The sequence below is a fragment of the Palaemon carinicauda genome, chromosome 19 (genome assembly GCF_036898095.1).
Source record: "Palaemon carinicauda isolate YSFRI2023 chromosome 19, ASM3689809v2, whole genome shotgun sequence".
Classification (NCBI taxonomy): domain Eukaryota; kingdom Metazoa; phylum Arthropoda; class Malacostraca; order Decapoda; family Palaemonidae; genus Palaemon; species Palaemon carinicauda.
Genome location: NC_090743.1, coordinates 2,665,015 through 2,678,815, shown reverse-complemented (window position 1 = coordinate 2,678,815; position 13,801 = coordinate 2,665,015).

The window sequence follows — 13,801 nt, the reverse complement described above, 5'->3', positions numbered from 1 at the left end:
AGTAGGGGTGACCCTGACTAGTAAAGCTTTGTCGATCATGGCGATTCGCAAACAGTACTGACGAGCGTGATGAAGATCTAGCTAATCTCTTAACTATGAATGAAGATATGTGTGAGGCCTTTGTCCAGCAGTGGATTAGTTACGGCTGCATTTGGTGAAGTAGTGTGTGTGTTTGTATGTATATATATATGTATATATATGTATATGTATATATACACATACATACACACATATATTTATATGTATATATATACATATATATACTGTATATATATATATATATATTTATTATATATACCGATATACATACACATATATATGTATATATATTTATAGTATATATATATATATATATGTGCTTGTATATATGTTTATATATATATTTATAATATATATATGTATATATATATTCATAATATATATATATATATATATATATGTATATATATATTTATTATATATATATATATATATATACATATATATATATATATATATATATCCGCACATCCAAATATACACACATACCTACCCACTGCTGCCTCGCAACAAAGAAGTGTTCAGAGCATCGGAAAAATAATCCAGAATTGGCCCAATAAGAAGTGCATTATGCCACCTCTGCATTACATAAGTCTTCCGATAGTGCTGGAAGAGCCCTGCTCTATTCCAGTATTGATCCATCTGCTTCCAGGCCCTCTAAATAATTGAAGAGGGGTCCTCCGCGCATTTCTGGAGTCATGTTCGGGCTCCTGGAGGAGGCGAAGGATTAAAATGGTTATTGTTTTTATTAATAAATGAAGGGGATTTGGAGAATATATTTCACGCTTTATCTCTGTCTGTAGGTTTCGTCTTCCTCTGTTGAGTCTAGACTATTCCAGGACATTAGCATCGCTGGAACTAGTTAGGTTTATAAAGGTTAAAAAATTACGTTCCTCTCTAGGCCTAAAGGATTTAGGCCAACATGATCAAAAGTCTTGATATGAAAAAAAAAAACTGTTTTTTTGTGCTGCTTCATTTATTAGTGATAGTCTTTCTGTAATCTGATTGGTAACGTCTCTGCCTGGTGTTTGCCAGACGGGGGTTTGAGTCCCGCTCAGACTCGTTAGTGCCTTTAGTGTCTGCAATCTTACCATCCTTGTGAGCTAAGGATGAAGGGGCGTTGGGGGAGTTTATAGGTCTATCTGCCGAGTCATCAGCAGCCATTTCCTGGTCCTCTTTGGTCCTAACGTGTGTGGAGAGAGGGGGTATGGGCGCTGATCATATGTATATATGGTCAGTCTCTAGGGCATTGTCCGGCTTTATAGGGCAGTGGCAGTGTCCCTTGCCTTTGTCATTCATAGGCGGCCTTTAAACCTTTTAAACCTTTAAAATTAAGAAAATGTACTTTTCATAGGATTGCCTTACTTCATATACCCTATATCAGACAAACACAGACACAGACACACATCTTCAAATCGCCAGAGAAACCCAACGAAAAATCATCAAAGAGGCCTTTAAACCTTTAAAATTAAGAAAATGTACTTTTCATAGGATTGCCTTACTTCATTTACCCTATATCAGACAAACACAGACACAGACACACATCTTCAAATCGCCAGAGAAACCCAACGAAAAATCATCAAAGAGGCCTTTAAACCTTTAAAATTAAGAAAATGTACTTTTCATAGGATTGCCTTACTTCATATACCCTATATCAGACAAACACAGACACAGACACACATCTTCAAATCGCCAGAGAAACCCAACGAAAAATCATCAAAGAGGCCTTTAAACCTTTAAAATTAAGAAAATGTACTTTTCATAGTGTTGCCTTACTTCATTTACCCTATATCAGACAAACACCTATATCAGACAAACACGTACGTAGACACAGACACAGACACATACACAGACATAGACAGCTGCAAATCACCAGAGAAAACCAACGGAAAAATCACATGTGCAGAATCAATTCGTATTTTCAGACAAAATAGGGAATCGGGAGTTGAACTGTTTTGCCTGGCGTTTTCTTTCAAGTCAGTGGCGCCAAGGAGCTGAACTTTCTTCCAGATTCTTCTTTCGTCGTCTCCTTCTTTCCTTGTGTAAGCGGAGGATTGAATTTTCATTTCAGGGTTAGGATGGGAATGCCTTATTTACCCCCGCCCTGCATGCATATTTCAGTCAATTGCCAACCAGTTACTGGAGCTTAGTTCAATCCTTGAGGATACCCTCGGGGGCACTATTCTATCTAATTTCTCTCCCTCCCTTTTTTTGTTAAAGTTTTTTTTTATATTTTATATATTAAATATTTATTTATTTATTTTATTGTTGTTACTGTTACTGGAGCTTAGTTCAATACTTGAGGGTTTACTCAGGCACACTATTCTATCTAATTTCTCTCCCTCCCTTTTTTTTTGGTTAAAGTTTTTATAGTTTATGTAGGAAATATTTATTTTATTGTTGTTATTGTTCTTAAAATATTTTATTTTCCATTATTTCCTTTCCTCACTGGGTTATTTTCCATGTTGGAGCCCCTGGGCTTGTAGCATCTTGATTTTCCAATTAGGGTTGTAGCTTAGCAAGTAATAATAATAATAATAATAATAATAATAATAATAATAATAATGATAATAATAATAAGGTATTATAAAGATAGTTGGATCCGTTTTGGTCATTCCATTAACCAAGAGGACTTTTATTATTATTATTATTATTATTATTGTTATTATTATTATTATTATTATTATTATTATTATTATTATTATTATTATTGTTTTTGTTGTTGTTGTTATTGTTATTTTAGGATACATCATATATGGTGATATATATAAAAAAAGAAGAAAGCTACTAAAAGGATCTATTTCTAGAATAAATAAATCTTAAGAGACATAGTTCATAGCATAATTGCAATGTAGAAATATGCAAATACGAATAACATTGATATAAAAATACTTGAAATATCAAAAGGGATGACGTTATATGGTATATATAAATGCCGTGGAGAGGTGTGTAGAACATCCTAATGTTTTTATCCTTATATGGAGGGATGAAGGAGTGGATTTGTATTCCTTTTTTAATTCAAGATTAAAGGAATTACAAGGTATTGCCATTTGGAAATAAAGACTTCATTAGCATTGACCTTAATTAGCTGGAAATTTAGCGGAAGTTATATATGATTCCTGATGGAACCGATACTGTCTTTTTTGGAGGTCCTCAGAAGTAGAAGGAACTCTTTTATTAAATTACCCAAATATTTTGAGGCTCAAGATTGATCCTGGGTTTGAAGGACCTTAGAGTGAAGTTATGTATAATTCCTGATGGAACTGATGCTGTCTTTTTTGGAGGTCCTCAGAAGTAGAAGGAACTCTTTTATTAGATTACTCAAATATTTTGAAGCTGAAGATTGATCCTGGGTTTGAAGGACCTTAGAGTGAAGTTATATCTAATTCCTGATGGGACCGATGATGTCGTTTTTGGAGGTCCTCAGAAGTAGAAGGAAACTCTCTTATTAAATTACCCAACTATTTTGAGGCTGAAGAATGATCCTGGGTTTTAAAATGCCTATTGAATGGCAGAGGCAAGGGACATGAAAATGTCCTAGGGATTGTCCATATACACATATGATCAGCGCCCATGGCCCCTCTCCTTCAAACTAGGACCAGGGAAGGCCAGGCAATAGTTGCTGATGACTCGGCAAACACCCACAGGCTCCCGCAAACTCTCTATCCCTAGCTCACGAGGATAGAGAGGTTGCAGACATTACAGAAAGTTATCTAGCTTGAGGGGGTCTCGAACTCCTGCCCAACAGAAGATCACTTAGAGGCGTTTCCTGAAGGCTGAAGACTTATCCTAACGGATGGAGAAGGATCTTGGAACTTGAAAACTGATCCTAGAGCCTTAAGGCTAATCCTACAGACCGGAGAATGGTCCTGGAGACTGGATAATGATCCTGGAGCCTGAAGACTGATCTTGGAGAACTTCGAAGGTGGAGAGCTTTAGAATTAAGTTTGAATTGTTCAGAGGCCAAAGAATTCCCCGAAAGAAACCGTAAGAATGACATCTACTGCTTTTCTCAATCATTTCGAAGCAGAGGTCCAATGAGGTACGGTTGGGTAGGGGCTGATAGGAAGTGGGGGAGATTCAAGGGGCGGAGGAAAAGGTCTCAGTAACAGGGAATGGTAACTGGTTGAAAATTGCAACAAAGGATCTTTGACGTAGGTAAAGGGGCAGTCGCTTCTTACGCCCTGAAAATCTGTCGTGCTTTTTGGCTAAGATGGTGGAAAGTGCCTCGGAGGGGTGAATAAACCATAAACACACACACACACACACGCACACACACATGTTTATCATACCAATTTATGTTTCTACTTGTAATCATCCGTTTACGTCTTTATTACTCTCCCTCTCTTAGAGAAGGAATATCTTAACTGGCATGTTTGACTTTTCAACTATCCAAAGAAAGTTTTCCTCTACTAAAAAACTTAGGAATTCTCTTTTCTATTTTCACTAAATATAATGTAACTTAACCTTTAAGAAACTGGTCTATTGCTTCAAAGAAAGTTCCTTACATCATTCATTTCATCTCGAGCATCAGACTGGTTGATCAATACCTTATACCATTAACTTTCAAATGGATAAATTTATGTGCAGTGGCTTTCAGGGTGCGGTTGCGAGTCCCACACCCTACATACTGTATAGTAATTGTATGATTCTCACTGGAAGACACCAGGATTCTCGACTCCGCGTAGCGATTGGTCCCGAAGAATAAGAAAAAGGCAAAATCTTAAGCTAGGGTAGATACAATTACTCACGTATATAACGAGTTGAAATCATTAATAAATCATTTAATTTAGAAGTAAGTAATCATATATATTATAAACTTAGAACCATTCTCTTCGATTGGAGGAGAACTAAACTACGATTCAAATTGGCCTTATCCGCAAACCAGCAAATCTCCCTTCTCGGAGTCAACACACAGAAGCCTTCTTATTCCCCAACAGATAAGCAACCCCTTTGGCTAGGAAGGGCCGATCCTCGGAGCTTCCTTAATTTAGAATTAAGTAATTATATTATACATTCTAAACTTTAAACCATTCTCTTCATTGGAGGAGAACTAAACTACGTTTCAAATTGGCCTTATCCGCAAACCAGCATATCTCCCTTCTCGGAGTCTACACACAGAAGCCTTCTTATTCCCCACCAGATAAGTAACCCCTTTGCCTAGGAAAGGGCCGATCCGCGGAGCTTCCTCAAATCACATCGGGTCGTATATACAAACTAAGAGGCTCGCAAGTGGCCCAAGCAGCTACGCAAACAGTTGAATCACTAATGAAATGTGGGGAACGAAGAGAGAGAGAGAGAGAGAGAGAGGAAGAGGGTGGATTGATTTGTGCTCGGAGCTGTGATAACAATGATTGATTAATATCGGAATCACCACGGGACGGGTGAAGGCGGATGTCTCGGTCTATTGCTGAGAGATATGTCTTGGTTTTTGTTTAGTGGTTGCTCTTCTTGGTAATCATATTTTTTTTTGGATTTAGATATTAATTTAGTTATGAATTTACTGTAAGGAATTAAAGGAAATTTATTTGATACTTCCAGTAATTTTTTCTGGAGTAAAAAACGCGCACATTTTATATGTATGTATGTATGTATGAGTTTTTTTGTATGTGTGTATATATATATATATATATATATATTGCGTATATGTTGTATATATGAATAGATATATATTTTATATATATAGATGTACATACGAGTATATATATACAGTATATATATATATATATATATATATCTATACATATATATATGTATATATACATATATGTTTATATACATATATATGTATACATATATACATATATATACACATATACACATATATGTATATATACAAATATGCATATATATATATATATATATACACACACATAACACACATACATATATATTCCTTTCTGAGTGGGGATACCTTAACGTGGTGAAATGGTTTGCGTATCGCCGTGATCAGCATAGCTGTACTAGTCAGGGCCACCCATACTAACGTAGGCAGTGACCGATCAGACTAAAGTCTCCCACCATCACCAATCCAAAGTGGCAAGCATGGTAATGAAAATGGCCAAATCCCAGACATGACTATGGACATGTCTGCGGCCTTTGTCCCAGGCTGTATTTGTTATTGTTGTTATATATATATATATATATATATATATATAAAGTACAATGCTACTCCATCTCCCTCGGGGCAATGGTGGAAGGCGAAATTAGCTGATGTAATACTCGGCTCTCGTTTAGCACATCTGCTGATTGCAACCATGCTCCTACCAGTCTATAAAGCTAAAAATGAGATAACTATAGTCAATTCTCTTTAGTGAGGCAGATTTGCACTTACTCGTAGGGGTATGCCCTTTTAGCTCGGAACAGTTTCCTGATCGCTGATTGGTCGGAAGTATTTTTGTCTGACCAATCAGCTGTTAGGAAACTTTTCCGAGCTAAAAGGGCACCCCTGCGAGTCGGTATACTTCCGACCAATCAGCTGTTAGGAAACTTTTCCGAGCTAAAAGGGCACCCCTGCGAGTCGGTATACTTCCGACCATTCAGCTGTTAGGAAACTTTTCCGAGCTAAAAGGCACCCCTGCGAGTCGGTGCAAATCCGCCTCACTAAAAAGAATTGACTGTAGATCTTGTCAGAGGGATCAACTGTAAGCAAAGGTCACTGCCCCCCCCCCACTTTCCCCCGAATTTGTGGCCATCCGGATGGATAGTTATTCATCCAGACACGACAAGTAGGTCAACATTTATCTTACCAGGCAACATATTGGCTTTGATCTCCCCCAAGTCATAGAAGATCAATCGGGTTACCCTCATATAAGATAGAGGGAGGAGGAGGAGGAGGAGGAGGAGGAGGAGGAGGAAGGAGCCAGTATGTCCAGGCTTCTTAGAGAGAGAGAGAGAGAGAGAGAGAGAGAGAGAGAGGATGTTTTGATGGGAAGGATGTAAAGAAGGGAGAGAGAGAGAGAGAGAGAGAGAGAGAGAGAGAGAGGATGTTTTGAAGGGGAAGGATGATGTAAGGAAGGATGAGAGAGAGAGAGAGAGAGAGAATGTTATTTTGAAGGGGAAGATGATGTAAGGAAGGGATGCTCGCTTTCGATGTAAATATATTAATGAAGATGGAATTTGATTATACTGTATACATCTGTGAGAATTATTTGTATACATCTGTGAGAATTATTTGTATACATCTGTGAGAATTATAGGAGTCTCTCTCTCTCTCTCTCTCTCAGAACTAAAGCAAAATATTAATATGGAAAAGACAGCGTCTTCCAGAACTAAGAACCTAAATGAAGAATATAATCCCTTGTTAAATTCGAAGTACATACACAAACGCACACACATACACACACACACATATATATATATAATATATATATATATATATATATACACATATATATATATATATATATATTATGTATAAAGATAAGAAAGCAAATGATAACTTCAACTATGTGGTCATCTTCGCTTGAGGACCAGCCATGAGGGTATAACAAACCCCGCAGCATTTAATACCAATCAAGGAGCAATGACGACGATTGGTTTGTATTGAAGAAGAAGGAAAAAAAATGAAGAAAAAGGTTACGTGAATTGGACCTTATGGAACATGCTTGTGTAGAGTATCTAGCTTCTAGTTTTGATGACTTATTATTATTATTATTATTATTATTATTATTATTATTATTATCGAATGAAACACTGATAGAAGAAGAAATTGCTAGAAATGGCCTTTTCCGCAGCAGTTTCTGCTCTCTTAACTTTAGCGACCACTTTCCTGGCACTTTCTGCGATGTAACTTTGATTGAGGCCTCTCTCACAGCAGTTTCTGCACTCTTAACTTTTGCGGTGGCCTTTCCCCCGCCAGTTTCTGCACTCTAAAACTTTTGCGACCACTTTCCCGGCATTTTCTGCGCTGTAACTTTTGCTGAGGTCTCTCCCACAGCAGTTTCTGCACTCTACCTTTTGCGATGGCCTTTTTCACTGCAGTTTCTGCGCTCTAACTTCTACGATGGCCTCTACCGCAACAGTTTCTGCACTTTGTGACGGCGGCCTCTCCCACTGCAGTTTCTGCGCTCCAACTTTAGCAGCGGCCTTTCCCACTGCAGTTTCTGTGCTCTAACTTTTGCGGTGGCTTCTCCCTCGTAAGTTTCTGTGCTCCAGCTTTTGTGGCAGCCTTTCCCACTGCAATTTCTGTGCTCTAATTTTTGCGGCGGTCTCTCCTGCATGAGTTTTTTGCGCTTCATCTTTTGCGGCGGCCTTTCCCAGGAAAGTTTCTGCACTCTAAATTTTTCGGCAGCCCTTTCCCACAGCAGTTTCTTGGCTGTAACTTTTCCAGCGGGCTCTCCCATGGCAGATGATGTGCTCTAACTTTTGCACTTTTGCGGCGGCCTCTCCCACGGCAGTTTCTACACTCTAACTTTTCCTGCGGCGTCTCCTGCGGCAATTTCTGGGCTCTTAACTTCTGCGGGGGACTCTTCCGCAGCAGTTTCTAACTTTAGTGGCGGCCTTTCCCACAGCAGTTTCTGTGCTGTAACTTTTATGGCCACCTCTCCTTCCTCAACTTGTGCGCTCTATCTTTTGAGGCGGCCTTTCCAGTGACAGTTTCTGCACTCTATCTTTTGTCGCGGCCTATCCTGTAGCAGTGTCTGCACTCTTAACTTTTTCGGCAGCCTTTCCCACAGCAATTTCTGCACTCTTGACTTTTGCGGCGGATTATCCCGCGGCAGTTTCTGTACTTTAGCTTTTGCGGCAGCCTTTTCCATGGCAGTGTCTGTGCTCTTCCTTGTGCGACCGCCTTTCTCACAGCAGTTTTTGTACTCTTTCTTTTGTGGTGCAGTATTATATATATATATATATATATACAGGTGTATATATATATATATATATACAGGTATATATATATATATATATATGGTAGTGTACCCGAGCCGTCAAAAATGACATTTAACTATTTAGATAGATATGCAGACACAGAAACACAGATTCAACCATTCCCACCCCTTCCCTTTCCTAACTACAACTTGCAGGGTCAGTGATTATTATTATTATTATTATTATTATTATCATTATTATTATTATTACTACTATCCAAGCTACAACCCTAGTTGGAAAAGCAAGATGCTATAAGCCCAGGGGCCCCAAAAGGAAAAATAGCCCAGTGAGGAAAGGAAATAAGGAAATAAATAAATGAAGAGAACAAATTAACAATAAATCATTCTAAAAAAGGCAACAACGTCAAAACAGATATGTCATATATAAACTATTAACAACGTCAAAAACAAATATATCATATATAAACTATATAAAGACTCATGTCCGCCTGGTCAACAAAAAAGCATTTGCTCCAACTTTGAACTTTTGAAGTTCTACTGATTCAACTTCCTGATTAGGAAGATCATTCCACAACTTGGTAACAGCTGGAATAAAACTTCTAGAGTACTGCGTAGTGTAATCGATATTTGCAATTCCTAGATGCAAAAAAAAAAAATAAATGATTTAACTACTCGCTTCCTGTATCATTCGAATTAAATTGACCTAGCGGTATAATAGGAGCTGCCACATTAGGACTAGCTAAAGTAGGACTATCCCTTTATCAACTATGGGAGGCCCTTTTTCTCAGAGCTGTGAATATCACATAGGCATCTACTGTGATGGAAGGATAGATATTACTATGTATATTGTAAACAAATTTATATGTGTTATCGGAATAAAAGATAGACCTATTTTTACAATTTCTATGTTCAGTTTAATTCAGCAAAGTATATGTTTTCATGCAGGGGTGATAATAGGTAAATTGGATTCGCGTTGACTCTGTGAAATTAAATTTTCGAACAACATCGTTTGTATTGTAAATGTTTGCTCTGTAATAGCACCTTTAGGCGAGGTGAAATCGTGGGACTTAAGACCGTAGACTTTCGTAAATGACGGCACTTCTGAGAATATTTTCGCTTAATAGAGAACCATATTGGTGTTGTCTTCATTTCAACAGGTCGGAAAGAGACATTTATTGCTTCAGCAATAATTACTGAAATCTTTTCTTCTCTTTTTTCCTCCCTTTATATTCCAACTCCCTTTTCTAGACATTGCACTATTCACATTATGTATATTTTGTCATATTCTTTAGACTTTGCCTTCTTATTTTTCTCCTTTTCACTCTTCTTTTCCTGTCTTTTGTTTTAACTGAAGATTTTATATAAAATTTCCACTCTCCTTTACCTTCTTTTCCCTCTCATATATCTCAAAAAGCCCTTCGCCTACTTCTATTTTCTCTTCAACATGCATTTCTTCATTTCCTCATCCCTTACCACCTTCTCCACTGTTTAATCCCACCCCTCTCCCCCTTTCCTCCTCACTATTCCTCTTCACCATTCCTCTTCACCATTCCTCTTCTCTCTTCTTCCCCCTCGCCACCAACGACAGCATAATGAGCGAGGAGCAAAACACAAACAATCGATGGTAGGAAACGAAGAAGAAGGAGAAGCGTGTGGCGCCGAGGGGCGGTTTAAGCCACCTCTGACGTAAGTGTGACGTCATACCGTGACAGAGTAGGAATTGGGGGGGCGGAGGGTAGGGTAGTGGTGTTGGTAGCTAAATTAATGCTGCAGATAAGCCCCGAATTTCATCCACGCCTTCCAGAAGGTGCTATCGTCCTTTTACCAATTCCATGTTCAGTAGTTTTTGATTTTGGAATTACATTCCTCAATATATTAGAATTACTTTGTAAACATGCATAGCTCGACTTCCATTTAATTCACAGATGAGGTTCATTGAATCAGGGTATCGATTATAGCTTGGTTCACTCCTAACATGTATGGCCAGCTTCTAACATTAGGATAATGGGCCCATTTCTGACATAGGGATAACCGGTCTGATTCTAACATCAGTGATGTCCATTCGCCTTCTAACATTAGGATAACTGGGCCCACTTTTGACGTAGGGATAACTGGTCTGATTCTAACATCAGTGATGTCCATTCACCTTCTAACATTAGGATAACTGGGCCCACTTCTGACATAGGGATAACCGGTCTGATTCTAACATCAGTGATATCCATTCACCTTCTAACATTAGGATAACTAGCCCAGTTCTAATTTCGGGAGAGCCAGTTCATTTCTAACATTGGGCTAATCAGTCCACTTCTAACATTGGGATAGCCACTTAGATTCTAACATTTGGAGAAACCATCTGCTTCTAACATTGCGAGAAACTATCTGCTTCTAACACTGGGAGAAACGGTATACTTCCAACATTGGGAGAAACCATTTGGTTATAACCTGTCTCCAAAATTTAAAAACCCATCTGATTTTAACATTTAAATAACCAATCAGCCTCCAGCAATTGTAAAACCAGTCTGCTTCTAAATATGGTATAGCCAGTTTGCCTCCAACATTTAAAAACTAGTCTGCTTCTAACATTTAGATAACCAGTCTTCCTCCAATATTTGAAAAACCATTCTGCTTCTAAAATTGGAATAGCCAGCCTGCCTTCAACATTTAAAAACCAGTCAGCTTCTAAAATTTTAATAGCCAGGTTGCTTCCAACATTTGAAAACTAGTCTGCTTCTAACTTTTAAATAATCAGTCTACCTCCAATATTTGAAAAACCATTCTGCTTCTAAAATTGGAATAGCCAGCCTGCCCCCAACATTTGAAAATCCGCTCTGCTTCTAAAATTGGAATAGCCAGATTGCCTCCAACAATTAAAAATTAGCCTGCTTCTACCATTTAAATAACCAGTCTGCCTCCAACATTTAAAAAAACATTCTGCTTCTAAAATTGGAATAGCCAGCTTGTCTCCAGTTTTTAAAAACCAATCTGCTTCTGACACTTAAATAACCAGTCTTGCTCCTAACATTGTAATGATTTAATTTTCCGAAATCGAACTCTTATCATTCTCATTCCACCACCCAGATACTTCAACCCCAAGGCAATGTCCGAATCCCTATACTGACGGCTTTATTCCTCAGATAATATTCTTAATTGAGTCCAAACACAGCTGTTGAATCCGGATACAGGGAACCGTGTTCCACTGTTATCGATATTCTTAATCGAATCCAAACACAGGTGTTGATTCACAGCTGTTCTTGATTAGTGAATCATTCGTTTTAAGGGGAATTCCAGGAAGCGGTTCTGGTCACTGGCCCTTCATGACAGTTGGATCGGGAATGCACGTTATTCGATGTCGTCATAGGGGAGTCACGTGACAGAGAGAGAGAGAGAGAGAGAGAGAGAGAGAGAGAGAGAGAGAGACTGTTACAAAGATTTTAGGCGACTCCAAGACTTTTTATTCCATCCACGGAGACGCCATTTGCTCCTTAGTAGAGCGAATTGGTTTAAATATTTAGAGAGCTTTTATGATCTTTTCTAACATAATCTCGAATTCGTCTACTGAGAGAGAGAGAGAGAGAGAGAGAGAGAGAGAGAGAGAGAGAGCTAGTACTTTGTTCGCCTTTATCAAAACTAAAGACTATGGAACTGAAGAAATATTTTTGGATTCTCAAATGTCTTCAAAGACCTGGGGTTATGAGATATACGCGCTTATATATATACTGTATATGAGATATAAAGTATGGGGATACCTCTCTTTGAAAAAGCAAACTAGAACCTCACCCAGACCATTATTGCACTTCAAATGAATCTTAGACATTTCATATTCATGTGGTCAATACCACCTGATAATGTACTCCATTGATTTACCATTGACCTGGGCTAAGTATACATCTCGTGAATTGGGCTATGCTCAATAAGGTAACGGGGTTAAGAGTGCGAAAGATATAGGAATATTCATATTCTCTCTCTCTCTCTCTCTCTCTCTCTCTCTCTCTCTTTTTGCTCGCGCGCATGTGTTCTGAAGTAGAAGCCTGGACATCACAGTTAAATTTGTCAAATTAGCATATATATATATATATATATATATAGATATATAGATATAATTATATGCGCACAGCCCCCCTTCACACACAAACTCACACACTTACTTTATATATATATATATATATATATATATAATGTATACATATACACATATACACATATGAATGGTCAGTCTCTAAGCTATTATCACTGTCCCTTGCCTCTTCCAATCATGAGCGACCTTTAAGTGCATATAGGACCTTTAAATAATACCTACATTACACCGCACGAAATGTACCATATGCATTATGCTCCCACGGGAACTTCATCTCTTATAACATTGTTTGACCACCTTAGCAAAGCCCAGTGTCAGATTGAGGTCGTACGAAATGCCTTTACAACCACCTTGTCTCAAAACTTTTCCCAGACGGGACAGCTGACTGAAGCGTTTATTGTCATTATCCGTCAAAATTGACGTTTGAGCAAATGAATGCATCTCTCTCTCTCTCTCTCTCTCTCTCTCTCTCTCTCTCTGTTGTGTTTACCATATTAGTTTTGTTGGGTGGTTTACCTTTAATATTTCTTTTGTGTCTTTTGCTTTTAATCTCTCTCTCTCTCTCTCTCTCTCTCTCTCTCTCGTTTACTATATTAGTTATTTGGGTGGTTTACCTTCTTTAATTCTTTCCTGTGTTTTGCTTTTAATCTCTCTCTCTCTCTCTCTCTCTCTCTCTCTCTCTCGTGTTTACTATATTTATTTGATTGTTTGATTGATGATTCATTTTCTATATGTCTCGTGTATTTTGCTGCTAATACCTTGATGTACATTTTAATATTTACATATAAAGATTCCCGGATTCACACCTCCAGGAAGTGAATTCGTACCTGGTAGCTACTAAACTGTAGTTGCTTGCATT